A 21,485-nucleotide genomic window follows, 5' to 3' on the forward strand; every position below is an offset into this window, starting at 1 on the left:
AGTACGCGGGTCGACGTCGACTTCTCCACTCTGCATGTCATGTATCTCCGTCGTGGATGGAAGACATTTGCTCGCATCCATAGCCTGACGGAGGGGCTCGTCCTCTACTTCAAGTTAATGGAGGGCGACCTTCTCTCCGTCAAGGTCTTCGGAGATCTTGGAACTCGCCTGAAGTGCTGCGTGGAGAGCTCCTCCGACGATGAAGATTCCTCCTCGAGCAAGAGTGACGAGGAGGACAGCGACAGCAACGACGAGGGTAATAGGCGGGAGGATGACGGGTCCGACTAGGAGTCGGACCCATTGTCCCGGGGCAGCGTCGGCAGCAGCAGCATCTGCACCAAGCCCCTTGAACTTCTCGGGTCGCCTCCTTGGGCGACTGGCGTAGGAGGCCCAGAGAAGGCAAAGAAGGCGGGTGGCGGGCCGTCAAGTCGGAGTACACGGGCACCAACGCCTTCGTCGCGTATTGCCGGTCCTGCCGCCTCGTCTTCCAGCTATTATCCCATCATCATCATCACCAGCCTCTCTCCGGGATGGCCACCGAGATGTTCTGCAGGTGCCTTCTGCTGCTCGTGCCTCGCCTAGGCGCTTCTTTCGCCCTCCCACTGTCCTGCTTCACCTTCTGAGGAGAGGGACAAGAAAGGGATTACGGGCACCTTATCTCTATTTAGTCTGTAAGCCTGCGGGCATTTGTTAATTTTCAGACTTGTAATCCCCTTGCTCATGTTTTTCATTCCGTACGAACTGTACCTGTATGGGACGTTTTTAATGAAAAAGGGTGTTTGCCGGGTTCTTTGTGCGTGAGCGAGGCCCATGCCAAGGACGAATCCTTGTTATTTTCAGGATAAACATTGTCGCCCGGCAACAGGCCTTGTCGTTCCCCCACTTCAGCCAACCATTCTCACGCTCTTGGCGGAGGTAGGGGCGACGCAGAGCTAGGCCCCTCGTCTGTTTCTCTTGCCACTGCGACTACGACCAAGTTCCGACCCAAGGAATAGCTCCTGGGTATAGGAAAAGGGGAGCACGGTGGTTTTAAGAATATAAACGAGATTTCACATGTCCCAGTTCCATACTGAAATGCATAACAGGGGAATGAAAGACTTATCTGAATTCGCAGCCCCCGGCCACCTTGGTTTGTCGTGGTTGGGCCCTTGTGTCTTCAGCCCCCGGCAATCTTGGCTTGCCGGCGCCGGAGCACCGATCCGTCCTCTTCCGCCCAAGCGGCTCAGGGAAAGTGTTCATGTGTCCTGCAAACCAAAGAGGACAGAAAAACGCACACTCGACCTCTAGGCTAGGGGTTAGTCGCCGCTAAGCACTATCAACCCTATCCGAGGAAGAGACTCGACCTAGCATACATGCTATGACTTAGGGTCTGCGCCTGACTTTGTACAGAGGGTTACATATATGCCTTGACGGCAAAGCTGCCGCGCCTTATGGGTAAAACTTGCGAAGATGCTCGATGTTCCAGGAGTTGCTCACTGGGATAGCATCTTCGGTCTCCAGGCGGACTGCGCCAGCCTTGTGACTCGTATTACCCGATAAGGGCCTTCCCACTTTGGTGTCAACTTGTTGGAATTCTTGGCCGATTGAACGCACCGAAGAACAAGGTCGCCTTCCTCAAAGCTTCGGGCATGGACCTTGCGGCTATGGTAGCGGTGCAAGGCCTGCTTGTAGCATGCTGCTCTCACAGCCGCCCGAAGACGATCTTCCTCAAGGAGCATTGCATCATCTTGCCGCAACTGCTCTTGCTCGAGCTCATCATAAGAGAGCACTCGAGGTGACCCATATATGAGTTCCGTGGGGAGAACTGCCTCTGCCCCATTTACTAGGGAAAAGGGTGTCTGGCCGGTGGCTTGATTTGGCGTCGTCCTGATCGACCAAAGAACCGCCGGCAACTCATCAATCCAACGCCTTCCGCTCTTGTGCAGCCTGTCAAAGGTCTTCGTTCTCAGGCCTCGTAGCACTTCAGCATTTGACCTCTCTGCTTGGCTGTTGCTCCGTGGATGTGCCACGGAAGCAAAATAGACCTTGCTGCCGAGGTCTTGAATGTACTGCATGAAGGTGTGGCTTGTGAACTGCGTGCCGTTGTCGGTGATGACTCTATTGGGCACACCAAAATGGCAAACTAGTCCCTTGAAGAACTTGATGGCTGACTGTGCGGTCACCTTCCTCACCGGTTCCACCTGTGGCCACTTTGTGAACTTGTTGATTGCAACGTACAAGTACTCAAAGCCCCCGACAGCACGGGGGAAGGGGCCCTGTATGTCGAGCCCCCAGACCGAAAATGGCCAGGAGAGAGGGATTGTTTGGAGGGCTTGAGCTGGTTGATGAAGCTTCTTTGAATGGAACTGACACGCTTCACACTTGGTTACTAGTGCCGTTGCATCCTGGAGGGCGGTGGGCCAGAAGAAACCCTGCCGGAATGCCTTGCCGGCAAGGGCCCTTGACCCTATGTGGGAGCCACATATGCCTCCATGTATCTCTGCCAACAGCCCCAGTCCTTCCTCCCGGGGGATGCACTTCAATTTCACACCGCTCGGCCTTCTCCTGTACAGGATGCCATCGACGAACTGGTCCAGGGCAGACTGACGAGCTACTTTTTCCGCTTCTTCCTGCTCCTCAGGAAGTTCCCCTGTTTGGAGGAATCGGACGGTATGCTGCGCCCACGCCGGAGCCTGGTGCTCGACGGTAAGGACCAAAGGCATTTCCTCTGCCATGGGAGCGGCTGTCTCCATGGCCAGGGCTTGACGCCCTGCCGGAGCCAGTCGTTCTTTGGCAGGCTCAGTGTCCATGGCGACATCCTTGCCAGCAGCCCCAGGGGGCTCGGCGGGAAAGTATTTGCCGGGACCTGATTTCCTCCGCTTGTTCTGCCCCGTTGACGGTTCGACGGATGGCTGAGTTAACCGGAGCAAAAAGGTACCTGGTTCCACAGGTAGCTTGAATGCAGCACGCTTCGACAGGTAATCAGCGATGTCATTCTCTGCTTGGGGAACGTGCTCCGCTTGGATACTGTCAAAGCCCTCCTCCAGCTTCCTCACTTCATCTACGTAGGCCTCCATCAATGGGCTCTGGTAATCCTTATTGACTTGTCTGACGACAAGCTGCGAGTCACCCTTGACGATGAGCTTCTTCACCCCGAGGTCTGCCGCGATCCTGAGACCGGCAAGCAGCCCCTCGTACTCAGCAGTGTTGTTTGTGGACATCTCCCTGGGAAAGTGCATCTGGATCACATACTTGAGGTGCTCTCCGGTGGGTGCGATTAGCAGCAGACCGGCACCGGCGCCTTGCAGCGAGAAAGCCCCATCAAAGTACATGACCCAGTCGCGGTCTGCTTCCTTGCAGGGGAGAGCGGTCTCCTGGATTTCTTTGTTAGGCATTGAGGTCCATTCTGCAATGAACTCCACCAAGACTCTGCTCTGGATTGTCGAGGTACTTTGGAACTTCAACCCAAAGCTCGACAACTCCAGAACCCATTCCACAATCCTTCCGGTCGCATCTGGGTTATGCAGTATCCGTTGCAACGGGAGGCGGGTGACGACATTGATCTCGTGGGCTTGGAAGTAATGACGCATCTTCCTCGAGGCCATAAGGAGGCCGAAGAGCAGTTTCTGCACACCGGAGTACCTCGACCTAGCCCCCTATAAGAGGGAGCTGACAAAGTAAACCGGGTGCTGCATCATCTTCTTCTTCTGCACCACTTCGCTCGACTGCGCGAGCACTGCCCTGGTGGCATTAGACTCTGCTGGGGGCCTCGCCTTGCCGGCGCCAGGCCCTACCAGGGGAGTCTTTGGCTCACCATCCGCTGGTTCCGCCGTCGACCTCCCTCTGTGCCACCCGTGCGGCGCTGACCACTTGATTCGTTGCTTCTAGATACAGTAGCAACGGCTCTTGTGGTTTAGGCGTAACCAGTATTGGCGTGGAGGAAAGGTATTTCTTCAGATCCTGCAACGCCGCCTCGGCTTCCGGGGTCCACTCCATTGGGCATGCCTTCTTCAAGATTTTGAAAAAGGGAAGGGCACGCTCGGCGGACTTGGAGATGAATCGGCTCATGGCGGCGACGCAGCCGGTGAGCTGACGCATATCTTTGATCTGCTTGGGCGCCTCAATTTTCTCAATAGCCATGATCCTGTCCGGGTTTGCCTCAATCCCGCGCTGCGACACAAAGAACCCAAGAAGCTTGCCGGACGGAACGCCGAAGACACACTTCTCAGGGTTCAGCTTGAGACTGATTTTGCGCAGGTTGGCAAACGTCTCTTCCAGGTCTTGTACAAGAGTTGCTCTGTCCTTGGTTTTGACCACTATGTCATCCATGTATGCCTCCATATTTCTATGGAGCCGGGGTTCAAAACCAATTTGGACCGCTCTTGCAAACGTTGAGCCAGCACTCTTCAATCCGAAAGGCATCCGTAAAAAGCAATACGTACCACATGGGGTGATGAATGCTGTCTTCTCCTCATCTTCTCTTGTCATGAAGATCTGGTGGTAACCCGAGTAGGCGTCAAGGAATGACAACAGATCACACCCGGCCATGGAGTCAACAATCTGGTCGATGCGTGGCAACGTGAAGGGGTCCTTGGGACAGGCCTTATTAATATCTATGTAGTCAATACACAGCCTCCACTTCCCATTTGCCTTGCGCACTACCACCGGATTGGCCAACCACGTCGGATGGAGCACTCCTCTCACCAGACCCGCTGCTTCCAACTTCCTGATCTCCTCTGTGATGAACTCCTGTCTTTCCAAAGCCTGCTTCCTGACCTTCTGCTTGACGGGCCGCGCATGAGGACAGACAGCTAGGTGGTGCTCAATCACCTCCCTGGGAACACCGGGGATGTCAGATGCTTGCCATGCAAACACGTCGACATTCGCCCGCAGGAAGGTGACGAGCGCGCCTTCCTATTTGCTGTTGAGGGTGGAGCTTATGGTGAAAGCCCCTCTCGTGCCATCCTCCCTAGCGGACACCCTCTTGGTCTGCGGTGGCTCAGCTCTGGATTTCTTGCTCTTGCCGGTGGAGCTCTCTGGCACGTCCTCGACGGTAGCACAACACTCCGAAGAGGTGCGCTTGCCAGAGTGGGCGCGAGAGGTCTTGCCGGGCTTCTTCTTCCCTCCCGGGGCTTCAATGGCAGGAGCAAGTGCCTTGGCGGCAGCTGCTGCAACTGCTTCCCGGTAAAGTTGGTCGGCGCAGATCAGCGCGTCCTTCTTGTCAGAGGGGACAGAAATGATGGTCAACGTCCCAGGCATCTTCAGCATGTTGTAGGCGTAGTGCGACGCCGCCATGAACTTGGCTAGTGCCGGGCGGCCGAGGATCCCGTTGTAGGGCAAGGGGATCTCGGCCACATCGAAAGCGATCCTCTCCGTCCTGTAGTTCAACTCTCCTCCAAACGTCACGGGCAGTGTGACCTTTTCCTTCGACTGGCTCCTCCCCGGGTTGACCGCTTGAAACGTGCCCGTTTCCTTGAGGTCTCCATCAGGAATTTGCAGCCTTTTGACCACGACGGGTGAGATCAAGTTCAGGCTGGCCCGCCGTCGATCAACATCTTGTTCACCTTGAGGTTGCGTATCGTTGGCAAGACCAACAACGGCAAGCACCCGACCGCGGTTGTGCGGTCAGGGTGGTCCTCGGCGTCAAAGATGAGGGGCGTGCTGGACCACTTTAGCGGTTTGGAGCGTCGAACGACGGCTCCGCTGCTGTAATCTCACGTGCCCACTGCTTGAGCTGGCGGTGAGAAGTATGCAGTGAGGTGCCACCATCGACGCACATGGCCTCTGTATCCTTCTGGAAATCTTGCTCGCCGTACTCGTCGTCTTCGTCATGATCATCGTCTTCCTGCTTCTTGTCTCGGCCCCGAGCGGGCCTCTCTTGCTGGTTGTCCTTGCCGCGGCGGCCTCCTTGGCCGCCACGCTTCTTGCCGGATCCCTCGGCACCATCCTGGCCCTTCTCCTTGTCCCGCCTCTCGTACTCAGCCTTTTGCTTCTCAGCAAGCAGCTCGACTTGTCGGCAGTTCTGGAGGTCGTGGCCCTTGGTGCGGTGGATCTTGCAGTACTGCTTGCAGAAGCTTCCTGGCTTGTCGGCTGCCGCCAAGGCCCGGCACGTGGCGCACCCGGCAATCTCCTTGCCGGGGTCGTCGGCCTTGACCTTCTTGGCGGCGCTGGTGCTGTCGGATCCCTCGACGGGAAGCACGGTCTTGCCCTTGCGTTTCCTGTTGCGACGCCGGCCCTTCTTCGTCGGGGCGGCAGTGTCTTCATTAGTAGAGTCGGTTTCCGCGCCGGCGTCCTCACCGGGGTACTTCCTTCCCGCTTCAGCCCGGGCGCACCTGTCAGCTAGAACATAGAGTTCGGCCACATCCTTAACCTAGGTCATCGCCAGCTCTTCGCGCATCTTGCGGTTGCGCATGTTCTGGTGGAACGTGCTGATCACGGCGGCGGGATGAATGTCGGGGATGTTGTACTGCACCCGGCTGAATCTCTGGATGTACTTGCATAGGGTTTCCCCTTCCTTCTGGGAATGATATGCAGATCACTGGCCTGGCCATGAGCTTGGTGGCCCCCGATGAAAGCGCCAACGAACTCATGGCACAGATCCGACCAAGAAGAAATGGAATCCGCCGGCAAGTGCATTAACCAAGACATGACATTGGGCTTCAGAGCCAACGGGAAGTAATTGGCAAGCACCTTGTCGTCACGAGCTCCGGCAGCCTGCATCGCGATGGTGTAGATGCTGAGGAACTCGGACGGATGGGTCTTGCCAGTGTACTTCTCGCTGACGTCGGGCTTGAATGTGCGGTGGGACGGCCACTGGAACTACCGCAGCTCATGGGTAAAGGCGGGGCAGCCCACCTCGTAAGGTAGGCCGCCGGAGCCTCCCGGTGTTGGGTGATCCATAGCGGGGCCCGCCCGCTTGTTCGACTGGTGGCGTGTATCGCGCCGGCGCTCGATAGTGGTTCGAGCATCTTCGTGAGCTCGTTCTCGAAGAACTTGGCATTGGTCGCGGTGGGTCCGTGGGTCGGACGCCGCTATGGAAATAATATCACAGGCGTCATCGCAACGGACCGACGCCCGCGGTGGCTGGCTTGGAGGAGGAGAGTGCACCATGGCCGCGGCACCTCCGCCCCCCCCACTGCTGGCATGCGGCGGTTCGACGGAGCGCCGGCCCGAAGGCCCCGCCGGTCATGGATCATCTTTGTTGGCGATGGCGAGGAAGCTCCGGATGGTGGCTCTCCACTCGTCGAGCTTCCCCACAACAGGAGGGAAGTCGAGGAGCAGCTGCGCACACGCCAAAGCTTCTGCTGGCGTGGGCGGTGGTGACAGCTCCGTGGACCGTGGCGCGCTTCGACTTCTAACTACGTTAGAAGGAGCTCTACCACGGCCCAGCAGCTGCGTGCCGTTTTCGCCAGCACTTTGGCGAGCATGCTGGACTCCTTCGTCCCGAGGACGATGCACATGGCTCTTCCCACGGCGATGCCCGGGGTCTCCAGCGTGGTGGCGCTGCTCGTCGCGCGCACCTTGGGAAGAGCGCGCTGTGGGCACTGGCGTGGGCGTCTTGGAGGTCGCTGCGCCACCCGTGGGTGGCACGACGACACTCCTGGAGGGCCCGTGCCGCCTGCGGGGGGCCCAGCTCCATCTTTGGATTTGGTGGCGTGCGGCCCGTCGCCTGGCGCACGAACGGCGCCGCTCGCCAGGCTCTGACTGCCAGGGAAATGCTGGTGCTCGCGGACCGCGGCCCGGGTCCTGTCCGCGACCGGGCCGCTGCTCGCCCGTACTGGCACGGGCCGTTCGGCTCCCGACGAGCCGATCGCCGTGGCCGTCTTCTTCTTGGGAGCCATGGCAATGAAGAACCACTAGGCTAACTACTAGACCAGATTCTCACAATTGCTCCCCCTACCTGGCGCGCCAAAGATGTCGGTGGGAAACGACACCTATGGGATCACAAGATTCCCTACTACGGTTGCCAGGGCTCAGGGTTGTGAGGAGAGCAGGAACAGCAGTCAACAACAGGATCGTTTACCCAGGTTCGGGCCGCGAGGATGCGTAATATCCTAGTCCTGCTTTGGTGGTTGTATTTCAGAGAGTTCTTAAGCTCTCGAACTAGCTATGGTGGATGCGTGGTTTCAAAGAGCCGAATCCCCCTCCAGTATGCCAAGGGCCTTCTTTTATAGTCGAAAGGGGCTGCCACAGTGGCACATAGGAGGTGGAAAGGCGTACAGTGCTACGAGCTTATCCCCCTTATTACAGGACAAGACACATTTAATGCACCGCTTAGGTGCCCCCTTGCTTTATTGGGACGGGAATGAGGCCCGTCCCGTCCGTTGCCGCTCCTCCCCGCTTTGAGACGCGCCCTTGTCAGCGGTGTATGTGGCGCCATGTAGGCAGGCAGGCAGCTGAGGTGGCGCGGTGGTAGGGCCTTCACGAAGGTCCGCATATGGCCACGCAGGTGCCTGCTGAGTTGTCCTAGAAGCGGCATGTTGCCATGCAGGTGCCTGCTCAGCTGGCTGGGCTGGCAGCTGCATGCGAAACGGCGGTGGAGACTTGGTTGACGCGGGCCTGGCAGTGGCCCTGCTGACATCCTCGGCAAGGGCCTTGCCGGGGGGCCCGGCAAGGGTCTTGCCGTGGCGCGCAGTCATCCCCGGCAAGGATCTTGCTGGGGGTCTTGTGGCTTTCCTCGGCGAGGATCTCGCCGAGGGTCACTGTTTTCTGGTCCTCCCTTGATCTCATATATCTATGGTCTTGACAAAGATCTGCATGCCACCACAGAGGTGCCTCCCGAGCCCTGGTCTAACCGTGGTTGGTTTGGAAATTGTGGGCTCAAGGGCGGCTCGCTCTGTTGGTGTTTGGGCATGCTTCCCCGGCAAGGGTCTTGCCGGGGCTGCTGAGGCTGCCCCCCAGCAAGGGTTTTGCCAGGGGAACCTGCGCTACCTCTCTTCTTCTTTGTGTTCTTGGCCTTGGCGTTGTCTTGGGCATCTTGTGCTTCGGCTTCTTTTCAGTTCCCTCCCCTGCTCTGCTCGGTGCGGCCGTGGGCGCGGCTCCGACTGCCCGTGCACAGGTAAATAGGTACAAAGGTGTGCCCCTACTTTTGTACACCGACACTCGAGTATTTGATTTACTCGCACCATCTGTCCATCTGTCTGAGGGTGATACACCGTGCTGTACTTCAAAGCGGTCCCCAAGGCTTGGTGTAGTCGGGACCAAAATGTGGAGGTGAATAGAGATCCCCTGTCGGAGGTGATAGTCTTGGGTACTCCATGCAGACTGACGATTCTTGACACATACAGCTGTGCGAGTTGATTTGCACGGTATGTGGGCCGGATAGGAAGGAAGTGTGCCACCTTCGTTAAGGTGTCCACTATGACCCATATTGCGTCGTTTCCTCGATGAGACCTTGGTAGTCCGGTGATGAAGTCCATAGAGATATCATCCCATTTCAATTGGGATACCGGCAGAGGTTGGAGGAGTCCGGCGGGTTTTTAGTGTTCCGCCTTTACCTTATTGCATACGTTGCAACAGGTCACAAAGTATGCGATGTCTTTCTTCATTCCATCCCACCAAAATACCTGACGAAGGTCCTCATACATTTTGGTACCACCGGGGTGAATTGAGCATGGTGCTTCATGCGCTTCTGCCAATATTTTCTTCTTCAGAATTTCTTGGTTGGGTACGCAAAGTCTGCCTCGGAACCTTAGCGATCCTTGCTGATCCATCGAGAAATCTGGTGCTTGCCATTGGTGCATCTTCTGAACATATATTTGTAACACCTTATCATCCGCCTGAGCACTGCAGATTTCTTCTTCGAGAGTAGGGGCAACTTCCAATATGTTGGTAAGGCGGGCGTCGGTGATCACCAAATTTAGCTGCATGATTTCTTCATAAAGCTCCGGAGGTAAGGAATCCATTAGGGCATTGTGGTTGGCTGGTTTGCGGCTGAGGACATCAGCCACCACATTAGCTTTGCCCGGTTGATAATTTATTTCGAGGTCGTAGTCCTTAACGAACTCGAGCCATCTTCGCTGTCGAAGGTTCAAGTCGGGCTGAGTGAATATATACTTGAGACTCTTATGGTCGGTGAATATCTAGCACTTCTTTCCAATCAGATAATGTTTCCAGATTTTCAAAGCATGCACCACCGCGGCCAATTCCAGATCATGAGTAGGATAGTTCCCCTCATGTTGCCGCAGTTGTCGAGATGCATAGGCCACCACTTTGCCATCTTGCATGAGTACACGCCCCAGTCCTTTTCTGGATGCGTCACAGTAGACATCAAAACTGCGCTAGATGTCTGGAAGAGTTAATACGGGTGCCGATGTCAGCCTGGTTTTTAACTCATTGAAGCTTCATTCGCAGTCCTCAGTCCATACGAACTTCTTATCCTTCTTGAGAAGCTCAGTCATTGGCTTGGCGATCTTGGAAAATCCTTCGATAAAACGGCGATAATATCCGGCTAGGCCAAGGAAACTCCGGATTTCTGAGACTGTGGTGGGTGCGGACCAATCAAGTACATCCTTTACCTTGCTTGGGTCCACTGAGATTCCTTCCGCCGAGAGGATATGTCTGAGGAATCCCACTTCTTGGAGCCAAAACTCACATTTGCTGAATTTGGCATAAAGCTGATGGTCGATCCCGAGGCCTTTGCAGAACTGCTCGAAGATGCTCCTTGTGTTCGTCCTTGCTCTTGGAGTAAATGAGGATGTCATCAATGAATACCACCACAAATTTATCCAAGAAGTCCATAAACACCTTGTTCATCATATGCATAAAGAAGGCAGGAGCGTTGGTGAGGCCGAAGGACATAACGGTGTATTCATAAAGACCGTACCGAGTGGTGAACGCGGTCTTAGGAATATCTTCCTTCTTTATCTTGAGTTGATGATATCCAGTGCTCAAATCAATTTTTGAGAATACTTGGGCCCCACTGAGTTGATCAAACAGATCGTCAATCCTTGGCAGTGGATACTTGTTTTTAATGGTGACGTCATTCAGCTATCGGTAGTCTACGCACATTCGTAGACTGCCATCCTTTTTGTCCACGAAGATTGGTGGTGATCCCCATGGTGAAGAGCTTGGATGGATGTATCCTTTCTGCAGCATCTCATCCAGTTGTTTCTTCAATTCCACCAATTCCGAGGAAGGCATCCGATAATATTTCTTATGTATCGGAGTGGTTCCAGGCACCAGGTCAATTGCGAACTCCAATTCTCGGTCCGGTGGCATGCCGGGCAATTCTTCAGGAAATACATCTGGATATTCACTGACCACTGGGATTAATTCCACCTCTTCTGCCACGGCTACGAAAACCATATCTTTCGTGGGGATGCGCTTGCGGGCATAAAAACTTGTGGTGCGACCTTCCATATTTTTCAGGGTAACTTCTCTGGTCGCACAGCTGGTGCAGACTTGATATTGAGTTAACCAATTCATGCCTAGAATGACATCCAATTTGTTGGAATTGATGATTATCAACGATGTTGGAAAGTTGACGCCCTTGATGTCAATCTCCAAATTTCGGCACATGAGATTGCTTCTGAGTAGGGATCCCGGGGATTGTACCAGCATGTGCTTTCCCAAAATCGAGCAAGGAAAGTTGTTTTGGGAAGCAAAACTCCGCGAAATAAAAGAGTGAGAAGTCCCAGAGTCAAATAAAATTACGGCAGGTATGTCATTAACAAGAAACATACCAATGACGACTTCCAGGTCCTCTTGGGCTTCGTCTGCGGAGATGTGATGAACTTGCCCTTGGATCATTTCTGGGACGGCATACAGCTCCATGTAGTTGACTTGTGGAGCTACTTTCCTATTGTTCTTGGGACACTGTGTGGCGTAGTGTCCGGTTTGACCACAGTTGAAGCATGAATTGTTGCGCTAACAATCTTCACGCACCGGGCTGGTCACGACGTCCTTGACTTGAGTGGTAGTCTTGTTGACATTCTGCTGCCAGTTGGGTTTGTACTCCACCTGAGTCTGTTGCCAAGTACGAGCCTTTTGCACGGGATGCATATCTTTCTTCGGCTCGAATTTGCGCTTGTGGTCATTAACAACTGGCTTGTTGTCGTGCAGGAGCTTGTGTTCCCTTTCTGCGATGAGAGCCTTGTTCACCAGATTCAGGAAGTCTGGGAAATCAAACATGCTGAGAGTGCACCTAAGATGCTGATTCAGGCCTCCAAGAAAATGATCAATCTTCCGCTCTTCTGTGGCCACATCGTAGAGAGAATAGCGGGCCAGATGGTTGAATTTGTTCAGATACTCGTTGACGGTCGCGCTGCCTTGAGTGAGCGCGAGAAATTCGCGCTGCTTGATCTTCATGATTCCGGTGGGAATATGATACTTGCGGAAATGATCCTTGAATTTTGTCCAAGTAATTTCCTCGTCCGCGGGCCATATTTCCTTAGCATTATCCCACCATATAGCGGCAGCTCCTTCGAGATAATGCGTTGCGAAGGGAACCTTGTCTCCTTGTTCAGTGCGAGCAATCTCCAGCTTCCTCTCAATGGTCCTTAGCCAGTCGTCGGCGTCCAATGGATCAATTACTTGGCTGAAACTGGGAGGATTGGTTCGCTAAAAATCTCACAGCTTGGAGTGATGTCCATTCTGGTGTCCATTCTGCCCAACCATAACTTGTACGCTTTTTAGTATTTACAGAAGATCGTTGCTCCTTCTTTCTTCAAACATTCGCAGGATTTGCTCGGTGGAAGGCGGTTGTGGCGGTGGAGGCGGAGGTGGCTGGTACGGCTCGGGGGAATGTCCTGCCTGTCTTGCGGAGCGACGGACAGGGACATCCTCACAAGCTTGGCTGCTGCTGCCTCCACGCGGCATCCTATTTTTCATTTTCCCAATACATAGCAACCATGATGAGAAAATTCCAAAATGGGGGAAAAAGCCAATGACAAATCCCGGAAGAAAACAACGAATAAAAACCAAGGAGAATAAAAGAGTCCATCATAATTATACATAGTACCAACATGAAAGTAATCATCACAATGGGTCTACTACCCTCGTACATGAAACTACGCATCATGACAAGTGCGATTACAGCCATACATCATGATCATGACTACGGCGATACGGTAACGGTCTACTGCTCGGTCGGTGCTGCTGCAGGCTCGTCTCCTGAGCCGGACCCTGATCCTGAACTGATAATGGAGACCTCCAGATCACGAGAGACGCGACGACGCTGCCTTGAGGGCTCTCCCTCAGGGGCAGGCGGGGGATCAAACAACTCATATTCATGGATCAAACTTAACCACAAAATTATCTTGCAACACTAAAGATCAAAACTCTCTGGTTATAACTATTTTTGTCATCAAGCAATATTTTTATTAGTTCTTTATTTAAATAAAAATATCACTTCGTAAAAACTACCATTAATTTCAATAGCAATATGCATAGTGAAAAATCTTACTCTACTTAGCCAAACAAGTTCATGCAATCAAGTAGTAACTAAAACAAGCATATCTAGCAGAATAAAGTAACTAGCAATTTACCAAAATAATTTATCAAATTTTTAAATGCAATTAAGAACTCATATTCAAGTAGAAAATCACAGATATTGAAATAACACCATCCAAATGCTGGTGTGGCTTGCCTTAGTGTAGAGGAGGATCACACCCCTCTAGGTTTGCTTCAAGACAAGCTTCTCCTTCTGAAAAAGAATTTAAAACCACAAAAATAAATGTCAAAACACATTCTGAAAATCACCAGAAATTCTAGACAACAAGGAAAAATCAACCCTTTGGTGTGCTGCTAGAGCTTTTTGTAACAAAGACAATGCAAAAAGAATCAATTCATTTGGACTTACGGTTTAGAAATGGTGGCTGGTCAAAGTTTGGTCAAATTTCTGAATAAAATTTGAATTAAACAGAAATCTGGGGGGGGGGGGTGACGTCGAAGGCGAAAAACGGGAGTGCGCCTCCACTCGTACCGCTTCGGGCGCGAGTGGTGAGGCTGACACTAGGCCCCGCCCGTCAGGAGAGAGAGAGGGGGTTCGAGATCAGAGGGTGGGGGCGGCGCTTCGCCGAAGCTCACGCCGGCGATGAGGGGATTTGGGGCTAGGCTAGAGGGATAGAATTGAAGCGGGGCTCGAGGCGCACCTGCCCGTACCCATGGCTTGGCAAGAGGTGGACGGAGTGGCACGCGCTCGATCTCGCAATCTTCGGTGGCGGACGGAGTTCGCCGGAGAGGTGGAAGACGACGGCTAGAGGCGGCTCCGAGGGCTTGGCGGTGTCCAGGCAGCACCAACGGACCACCAATGCCCCGCCCAAGCAGTTGCTTGAGCTCGAGAGGCACCGGAGAGCGGCGGCTGGCCTGTGGGGATTGCCGAAGTCCTGTGGTCGGGGCGACGGCTAGAGGCCTGCCCGACCGAGCTTCTGCTTGTCTACTTGTTCGTGGAGGTTGGGTGGAGTGTGGCTTGGCTCGAAAACGAGGCGGGGATGGCTATATATAGCCGGAGCAAGGGGGAAAACGTGTCGCTGCCAGAGCGCTCTATACACGCGGCAAACATCGATGAGAAGCTCCAACGCAGGGTGGCAAGGTTCAGCGTCAACGCAGGAGCTTGCCCACGCTCGCGGACGAGCACAGGAGGCGGTTGGAGACGAGGACAAGCGCACGCGCGCACTTTGGTGTTTCGGAGGCGACGCGCCCGTGCTTGCTGCCGCGACTCCTGCGTCGGCGAGCGCCAGGGAGCAGTCAAGGGTGATGGGTCGAGGCTTGTGGCGCGGTGGGCAGTCGGCGGCAAGCGCTGGAACGAGCACGCGCGAAACAGAGGGCAAGGCGACAGCCAGAGCGCGTCGAGACGCTGCCAGGCGCCGTGTCCTCGCGCGGTCACCAAGCTGGCATGGTCAAAATGACGCCCAAGAGAGGCTAAACTTTGTCTACGCGCTCGGCCGTGGAGTGTTACGTCTAGGAGAGGTGATGGCTCATACCCAGGCCGACCAGATTGGACTCAACTAAGCTGGCAAGTTTTTGTCCAGAAACTTGGTCGCCAAGTTTGACCACCTTCTAGAAGGCCATTAGGGCTGATCTCCTGAGGTTTAGGGTTTCTTAGGAGGGTGTTTAAGCTCAAGAAAGATCAAGGCTAAAAGCTCGAGGAAAAATGTACTTGCTGTACAAACTGGAATTTTGGGTCAGAAGAGAAATGATTTTCTACAGCAAAAATATTCCAAAAAGTGGTGCAATATTTTGCATGGGAAGGTGTGCCAGGGTTCTAAGAATATTCATGATTTATCTCAGATTTTTCTGAGAAAGAAAAATTGAGGTTGCCTTGGAGCACAAATTTCTGAAGGGAGTTTCAGAGAGAAAAATGAATATTTTTCTTTTAGGAAAAATGATTATTTTGGGAATTTGTTGGAAGAATAAGGTAGATAGGTTACTTGGGTGAAAGCCAAGGATATGCCCAAGTGACAAGTCCATTTGAAATGATTCAAAACCCAAATCAAATCAGGGAAAAAACCACGGTGAAAACCAAGTCCGGAAAAAGAGAGAAGGCAAGTCCGGAAAAAGAGAGAAGGCAAAATCCAGGCTGTCACAGCAGGCGCGCCCCCTGCCTCATGGCCACCTCGGGCACCGTCTTGCGTTGATTCTTCTTCCCATATTTTCCAAATATTCCAAAAATATTCTCCGTCCGTTTTTATCCCGTTTGGCTTCCGTTTGATATGGGGTTTCTGCGAAACATAAAACATGCAACAAACAGGAACTGGCACTGGGCACTGGATCAATATGTTAGTCCCAAAAATAGTATAAAAAGTTGCCAAAAGTATATGAAAGTTGTATAATATTGGCATGGAACAATAAAAAATTATAGATACGACGGAGACGTATCAGGTGGCTTTGCCACAAATACAATGTCAACTACATGATCATGCAAAGCAATATGACAATGATGAAGCGTGTCATAATAAATGGAATGGTGGTAAGTTGCATGGCAATATATCTCGGAATGACTATGGAAATGCCATAATAGGTAGATATGGTGGCTGTTTTGAGGAGGTATATGGTGGGTATATGATACCGGCGAAGAGGTGTGCGGTATTAGAGAGGCTAGCAATGGTGGAAGGATGAGAGTGTGTACAATCCATGGACTCAACATTAGTCATAAAGAACTCACATACCTATTGCAAAAATCTATTAGTTATCGAAACAAAGTACTAAGCGCATGCTCCTAGGGGGATAGATTGGTAGGAAAAGACCATCGCACTACTAGAAAAAAAGGCTGTTAGTGGCGCACCAGTTTTTGCTATTAATGGCGCACTATAGGTGCGCCACTATTAACACGCCACTGGTAACAAATAGTAATGGCGCACCTCTGGTGTGCCATTAGTATCCCAGATAATAGTGGCGCACCACATAGTGCGCCATTACTATGCCTAGAAGTGCGCCATTACTATCTGACTTAGTAATGGCGCACCACATAGAAGTGCGCCATTACTAACAAATTTTTCAAAAAAAATTCAGAATTTTTTTTCGTAATCTCGGGTCAATATGCTTAATCTCAAGTCAAATCGCACTCCGTGGTCAAACTTCCCGGAAGGTCACCCATCCTCACACTACTCCAACTTGAGCACGCTTAACTTCGTGGTTCTATCCAACCCCAGCACCAACTCACTTAACAGGCACTTGTTGATATATCTATCATATAAATCCTATTAAACCTTGTTGATGTCTAGGACTTTGTTCATATACATGCGTGTGATGAAATTTTCAAAAAATATTTCAAACTTCCCGGTCATATTACGTATCATATTTTGAACATTTTTTCCAAAAAAAAAAATTCAAAACCAATTTTTTTCTGTTACTAGTGGCGCACCTAGCAAATGGTGCGCCATTACTAAGTTTGAATTTTTTTCCCATTTTCCCCCCTCTAGATCTTAAAAGCCCCATATCTTCTTTTCTGTTAGGTTTTTGGGGATTCTAAAAATCTTCAACGGGGTTCCCCCGGCTGAATTCGGATGTAACTTTTTGAGTAGATTATTTTTCATATAAAAAACTTTTTAATCATTTCACTAAATTCCAGAGAGATTTTGCAAATAAAGTCAAAATTCATATTTGTAAATTTTCCCAACAACTAGACCACATATCACATGGGAAACTTATTTTCTTTTATTTTTTGACATTTCCATCATTTTCTTTTATTTTTTAAAACTGAAAAGGCGGTCCACAGGGGGGGTGCAAAGAAAGTTAGTAATGGCACACCTTCACAAAGTGCGCCATTACTATGTGTATGACTTGGTCAAACGTTGGTCAAAGTTAGTAATGACGCACTTTGTATAGGTGCGCCATTACTAAGTTTGACATAGTAATGGCGCACCTATGCAAAGTGCGCCATTACTAAGTTTGACCAAGGTTTGACCCAGTCATACACATAGTTATGGCGCACGGTGGGTGTGGTGCGCCATTACTAGTTAAAACTAGTAATGGCGCACTATCCCCTGGTGCGCCACTGCTAAGTCTGTGGAGGGGTGTGGGGCCAGGACAAAACTAGTAATGGCGCACCACATGCCAGGTGCGCCATTAGTAATATGGCCATTGATGGCGCACCTATATCTGGTGCGCCATTAATGTCCATATTAGCTATAGCCGTTTTTCTAGTAGTGTCGCTCGTCCCCGACCGCCACTCATAAGGAAGACAATCAATAAATAAATCATGCTCCGACTTCATCACATAACGGTTCACCATACGTGCATGCTACGGGAATCACAAACTTTAGAACAAGTATTTCTAAAATTCACAACTAATCAACTAGCATGACTCTAATATCACCATCTTCATATTTCAAAACAATTATCAAGTATCAAACTTCTCTTAGTATTCAATGCACTTTATAGTTTTTATCTTGGATGCCTATCATACTAGGACTAGTTTTATAACCAAAGCAAATTACCATGCTGTTCTAAGGGACTCTCAAAATAATATAAGTGAAGCATGAGAGATCAATAATTTCTATAGAATATAACCACCGCCGTGCTCTAGAAGATATAAGTGAAGCACTAGTGCAAAAACTATATAGCTCAAAAGATATAAGTGAAGCACATAGAGTATTCTAACAAATTCCAAATCATGTGTGTCTCTCAAAAGGTGTGTACAGCGAGGATGATTGTGGTAAACTAAAAAGCAAAGACTCAAATCATACAAGACGCTCCAAGCAAAACACATATCATGTGGTGAATAAAAATATAGCTCCAAGTAAAGTTACCGATAGACGAAGACGAAAGAGGGGATGCCTTCTGGGGAATCCCCAAGCTTAAGCTTTTGGTTATCCTTGAATTTTACCTTGGGGTGCCTTGGGCATCCCCAAGCTTAGGCTCTTGCCAATCCTTGTTCCATAATCCATCAAATCTTTACCCAAAACTTGAAAACTTCACAACACAAAACTTAACAGAAAATCTCATGAGCTCCGTTAACGAAAGAAAACAAAACACCACTTCAAACTACTGTAGTGAACTCATTATTTATTTATATTGGTGTTAAACTTAATGTATTCCAACTTTTCTATGGTTCATAAACTCCATTACTAGCCATAGATTCATTAAAATAGGCAAACAACACACGAAAAACAGAATCTGTCAAAAACAGAACAGTCTGTAGTAATCTGTAACTAACGCAAACTTCTGGAACTCCAAAACTTCTACCAAAATCGGACGACCTAGATAATTTGTTTATTGACATGCTGAAATTGGAATCAGTATTTTATCACGTTCTGGTGATTTTTAACAATTGTTTTCGTGAACAGAAAGTTTCTGGAATTTTCAGCAAGATCAAATAACTATCATCCAAGAAGATCCTATAGGTTTAACTTGGCACAAACACTAATTAAAACAAAAAATAACATATAAACAGAAGCTAGATGGATTATTTATTCCTAAACAGAACCAAAAAGCAAAAAAAAACAAAAATTAAAATTGGGTTGCCTCCCAACAAGCGCTATCGTTTAACGCCCCTAGCTAGGCATAAAAGCGAGGATAGATCTAGGTGTTGCCATCTTTCGTGGGCAATCCATAGGTGGCTCTCATAATAGATTCATATGGTAATTTAATTTTCTTTCTAGGGAAGTGTTCCATGCCTTTCCTTAACGGAAATTGGAATCTAATATTCCCTTCCTTCATATCAATGATTGCACCAATCATTCTAAGGAAAGGTCTACCAAGAATAATAGGACATGAAGGATTGCAATCTATATCAAGAACAATAAAATCTACGGGCACATAATTCCTATTTGCAACAATAAAAACATCATTAATTCTCCCCATATGTTTCTTAATGGTGGAATCCGCAAGGTGCAAGTTTAAAGAACAATCATCAAATTCACGAAAACCTAGCAAATCACACAAAGTTTTTGGAATCGTGGAAACACTAGCACCCAAATCACACAAAGCATAGCATTCATGATCTTTAATTTTAATTTTAATTGTAGGTTCCCATTCATCATAAAGTTTTCTAGGGATAGAAACTTCCAACTCAAGTTTTTCTTCATAAGATTGCATCAAAGCATCAACGATATGTTTAGTAAAAGCTTTATTTTGGCTATAAGCGTGAGGAGAATTTAGCACGGATTGCAACAAGGAAATACAATCTATCAAAGAGAAATTATCATAATTAAATTCCTTGACATCCAAGATAGTGGGTTCATTGCTATCTAAAGTTTTAACCTCTTCAATCCCACTTTTACCAATTTTTGCATCAAGATCTAAAAACTCCGAATCATTGGGATGCCTTTTAACTAAAGTTGACTCATCTCCAGTCCCATCATTATCAAGATTCATATTTAAAAACAAATATTTAATAGGGGACACATCAATAACTTTTAGATCTTCATCTTTATTCTCATAAAAACTAGAAGAACACGCCTTCACAAAGCAATCTTTCTTAGCACGCATCCTAGCGGTTCTTTCCTTGCACTCATCAATGGAAATTCTCATGGCTTTGAGAGACTCATTGATATCATTCTTAGGTGTAATAGATCTAAGTTTCAGAGAATCAACACCAAGAGAAATTCTATCCATGTTCCTAGCCAATTCATCAATCTTAGGCAATTTTTCTTCAAGCAAAGCATTGAAATTCTTTTGAGAAATCATAAATTATTTAACACTAGTCTCAACATCAGAGGGCATCTTATTAAAATTTCCATTAGAGTTGTTGTAGGAATTACCATAATTATTAGAGGAATTACTAGGATATGGCCTAGGATTAAAGTTTCCTGTATAAGCGTTGTTACCAAAATTATTCGTACCAACAAAATTCACATCCATAGATTCATTATTATTCTCAATCAAGGTAGACAAAGGCATATCATTAGGATCAGAAGCAGCACTCTTATTAGCGAACAATTTCATAAGTTCATCCATCTTTCCACTCAAAACATTAATTTCTTCAATTGCATGCACCTTTTTACTAGTAGATCTTTCAGTGTGCCATTGAGAATAATTAACCATAATATTATCTAGGAGTTTAGTAGCTTCTCCTAAAGTGATTTCCATAAAAGTGCCTCCCGCGGCCGAATCTAAAAGATTCCTAGAAGCAAAATTCAATCCGGCATAAATGTTTTGTATAATCATCCACAAATTCAAACCATGAGTAGGGCAATTACATATCATTAATTTCATCCTCTCCCAAGCTTGTGCAACATGTTCATGATCAAGTTGCTTAAAATTCATAATATCGTTTCTAAGGGAGATGATCTTAGCTGGAGGGAAATACTTAGAGATAAAAGCATCTTTGCACTTATTCCAAGATTCAATGCTATTTTGAGGCAAAGACGAAAACCAAGTTTTAGCGCGATCTCTAAGAGAAAATGGAAATAGCTTCAATTTAACAATATCATTATCCACATCTTTCTTCTTTTGCATATCACACAAATCAACAAAACTATATATTTAGAAGGGTAGCGGCATCTTCACTAGGAAGGCCGACGAATTGATCCTTCATGACAAGATTCAACAAAGCAGCATTAATTTCACAAGATTCAGCTTCGATAAGAGGAGCAATTGGAGTGCTAAGAAAATCATTGTTGTTGGTATTGGCAAAGTCACACAATTTAGTATTATCTTGAGCCATCATGACAAGCAAGCAATCCAACACACGAGCAACGAGAAGCAAGCGAAAAAGAGGCGAACGAAAAAGAGGGCGGATAAAACGGCAAGGGTGAAGTGGGGGAGAGGAAAACGAGAGGCAAATGGCAAATAATGTAATGCAAGGGATAAGAGTTTGTGATGGGTACTTGGTATGTTGACTTGTGCGTAGACTCCCCGGCAACGGCGCCAGAAATCCTTCTTGCTACCTCTTGAGCACTGCGTTGGTTTTCCCTTGAAGAGGAAAGGGTGATGTAGACAAGTAGCGTAAGTATTTCCCTCAGTTTTTGAGAACCAAGGTATCAATCCAGTAGGAGGCCACACGCAAGTCCATCGTACCTACACAAACAAATAAGAACCTTGCAACCAACGCGATAAAGGGGTTGTCAATCCCTTCACGGCCACTTGCAAAAGTGAGACCTGATAGAGATGATAAGATAATA

The sequence above is a fragment of the Aegilops tauschii genome, chromosome 5 (genome assembly GCF_002575655.3).
Source record: "Aegilops tauschii subsp. strangulata cultivar AL8/78 chromosome 5, Aet v6.0, whole genome shotgun sequence".
Classification (NCBI taxonomy): Eukaryota; Viridiplantae; Streptophyta; class Magnoliopsida; order Poales; family Poaceae; genus Aegilops; species Aegilops tauschii.